This window comes from Gorilla gorilla, chromosome X (assembly GCF_029281585.2).
Source record: "Gorilla gorilla gorilla isolate KB3781 chromosome X, NHGRI_mGorGor1-v2.1_pri, whole genome shotgun sequence".
NCBI lineage: Eukaryota > Metazoa > Chordata > Mammalia > Primates > Hominidae > Gorilla > Gorilla gorilla.
In genome coordinates, this window is record NC_073247.2 from 135,949,379 (window position 1) to 135,952,900 (window position 3,522).

At 37.2% G+C, this 3,522-nt stretch overlaps 1 pseudogene; it reads left to right on the forward strand.

Moving 5' to 3' along the window:
• Nucleotides 1-1,015: 1,015 nt before the first annotated feature.
• LOC101135220 (nucleophosmin-like) lies at nucleotides 1,016-1,945 on the forward strand (annotated as a pseudogene).
• The last annotated feature ends 1,577 nt before the right edge of the window (nucleotides 1,946-3,522 follow it).

Below are 3,522 nucleotides of genomic sequence, written 5' to 3' on the forward strand. Positions count from 1 at the left end.
AAATAACCCTGGAATCAATTGTATATTTATCAAGGAAATTTCTGCTTTGGAATTAGATATAAAGAAAATTATTAGTTGCTATGACAATTACATTCAATAAAAAGTCTTGTTATATTAAATATTTACATAAAATATAAGTAAACCCTGCCCACAGAGAAGTGCCACACATATGATGTACATTGTATGTTCTTGACTGTGTGTACCCTACAGAATGCTTTTAATTTTTTTTTTTGAGATGGAGTCTCACTCTGTCACCCAGGGTAGAGTGCTATGGCACGATCTCGGCTCACTGCAATCTCCACCCCCTGGCTCGAGAGATTCTCCTGCTTCAGCCTCCTGAGTAACTGGGACTACAGGTGTGTGCCACCATGACTGGCTAATTTTTTATATTTTTAGTAGAGTTGAGGTTTCACCATCTTGGCCAGGCTGGTCTTGACTCCTGACCTCAGACGATCCACCCGCCTTGGCCCCCCAAAGTGCTGGGATTACAGGTGTGAGCACACTTTTGAGACGATTTTCCCATAGAACCCGATCATTGTAAGCAAAGATTTACTCATATTCCTGACTAATTGAGATTCCGGTTCTCACTTAGCACAAGACACTGAAAATGTTCTTTTTCTTATCTTTAATATAGCCTATGTGTTCTCATCTTCAAATTGTACAGATGAGGGGGAATTGTTTTGAAGGCAATAATTTGAGATCTGTACCACTTATTTTTCACATTTTGTTTTCTTTATTAAAAATGTTTCTCAGGATAGAAGTTATATTTGTTCTTTGTAGGAAAAAGGAAAGTACATAAGAAATAAAAGGGAATTTTTGCTTTTTAAAGGAATTTTCACTTTTTGCGTTTTACACTTCTATCCTCCTTGAATTTAATACTTTGAGCTTCTATTACTTTTGTAATTAAAAACAGTAAAGAGCCTGGTGTGATTCTGTCCTGCGCAGCTGTTCCCCAGAGCAGTAGTTGTTTATCTCCACCCACCTCATTTCTCACTTAAGTGCACGTTACCACCCCATGGAAGGTTTGATGGACGTGGACATGAGCCCCCCGAGGCCCCAGAATTATCTTTTTAATTGTGAACTAAATGTGGAGAAAGATTATCACTTTAAATTTGATAATGATGAAAATGAGCACCAGTTATCTTTAAGAATGGTCAGTTTAGGGGCTGGTGCAAAGAGTGACTTGCACATTGTTGAAGCAGAGCCAATGAATTATGAAGGCAGTCCAATTAAAGTAACACTGGCAACTTTGAAAATGTCTGTACAGTAAATGGTTTCCATTGGGGGCTTTGAAATAACACCACCACTGGTCTTATGGTTGAATTGTGGTTCAGGGCCGGTGCATATTAGTGGACAGCACTTAGTAGCTGTGGAGGAAAATGCAGAGTCAGAAGATGAAGAGGAGGAGGATGTGAAACTCTTAAGTACATCTGGAAAGTGATCTGTCCCTGGAGGTGGTAGCAAGTTTCCATGGAAAAAAGTAAAACTTGCTGCTGATGGTGAAGAAGAAGATGATGATAATGAAGATGATGATGATGATTTTGATGATCAGAAAACTGAAGAAAAAGCACCAGTGAAGAAATCTGTAACGAGATACTCCAGCCAAAAATACAAAAAAGTCAAACCAGAATGGAAAAGACTCAAAACCATCAACACCAAGATCAAAAGGACAAGAATCCTTCAAAAAACAGAAAAAAATCTCCTAGAACACCAAAAGGACCTAGCTCTGTAGAAGACATTAAAGCAAAAGTGCAAGCAAGTACAGAAAAAGGTGGTTCTCTTCCCAAGGTGGAAGCCAAATTCATCAATTATGTGAAGAATTGCTTCCAGATGACTGACCAGGGGGCTATTCAAGATCTCTGGCAGTGGTGGAAGTCTCTTGAAGAAAATAGTTTAAACAATTTATTAAACACTTTCTGTCTTATTTCATTTCTGTAACAGTTGATATCTGGCTATCCTTTTTATAATGCAGAGTAAGAACTTTCCCTACTGTGTTTGATAAATGTTGTCCAGGTTCCATTGCCAAGAATGTGTTGTCCAAAATGCCTGTTTAGTTTTTAAAGATGGAACTCTGCCCTTTGCTTGTTTTTTTGTATGGAATGTCATGATAGGACATAGTAGTAGCAGTGGTCAGACATGGAAATGGTGGGGAAATAAAAATACACATGTGAAATAAAACTTAGTATTTTAATAAAGTAAAAACAAAACCAAAAATCAGTAAAGGAGGCTTGGCATGGTGGCTTATGCCTGTAATCTGAGTGCTTTGGGAGGCTGAGACAGGAGGATTGCTTGAGGCCAGGAATTCAAGACCAGCCTGGGCAACATAGCAAGATCTGTCTCTAAAAAAAATAGCCAGGCATGGTGGCACTTGCCTGTAGTCTCAGCTGGTAGGGAGGTTGAGACAAGAGCATCACGTGAGCCCAGGAGTTCGTGGCTACAGTGAGCTATGATTACACCACTGCACTCCAGCCTGGGCAACAGAGTGAGATCCCTTTGCTAAACAACAACAACAACAACAACAACAACAACAACAACAACAAAAACAAGTAAAGAAAAACATATATATTTTAATATTCTTTCACTAGGTAATAAATAATGACCCAAAGATGAGTTACATTTAGTAATAAAATAAAGTTTAAAAAAATTGTTTCATTGATATAAAACAACAACAAAAATAATGCACTATCAATACCCAGGAATTTGCATCCTTAACTTTTAATGTATTTTCCTTCCAACAATTTATGTATACCTAACATATATATTATATAATATATTCATGGTCTTTAATCTTCACTGTGTGTTAAAATCACAAGGGAATGTTTTTTAAAAATACTAGTGCTAGGATCCCATACCCAGACCATTTTAATCAGAATCTCTGGGTGTGAGATCCAGGTATGGTTACTTTTAGAAGTTCCCCAGGTGATTTTAACGTGCAGTTTCGGTTGAGTACTACTGTAATATATCTATATATTGCATCATTTTGAATTTTTGGGTTGCAAGGAACAGAATCACTAATAAAACTGGTTTTAAAAATAAAAGATTTTTTTTGGTTACTGTTACTTAAAAAGTCTAGAGGCAATGAAGGCTTCCGGCACCGTGTGATTAGGACTCCAGCTAAGTTTCTCTGAAATTCTCTTGACAGGTCTCCTTCAATGTGCCAGTGTCTCTGGTGGTTCAAATCTAGAGGGAAAAAGGAACATAGGTTCCTGTGACTCATAGAAGCTTTGAATAAAAGTCTTAAGTTTTACTCTGATTGAACCAATATGAACTAAAAACTGTGGCCAGATGACTACTGTGGGCTCTTGCCTTGGGCTTAATGTTACCCAGCCATGAACTGTGACAAGGAGGGAAATCTGTATGCTTTTAGAGAGGGGACAAAGGAAATTGGATATTGGATGGGCAATCAATGAATATTCACTACATATATGTTTAACCACTTTGTATTATACTACATATAGTTTATTATCCTGATTTAAAAATGTACATATTATAAGTTTAATACATTTTGAAAAATGGTTTTTA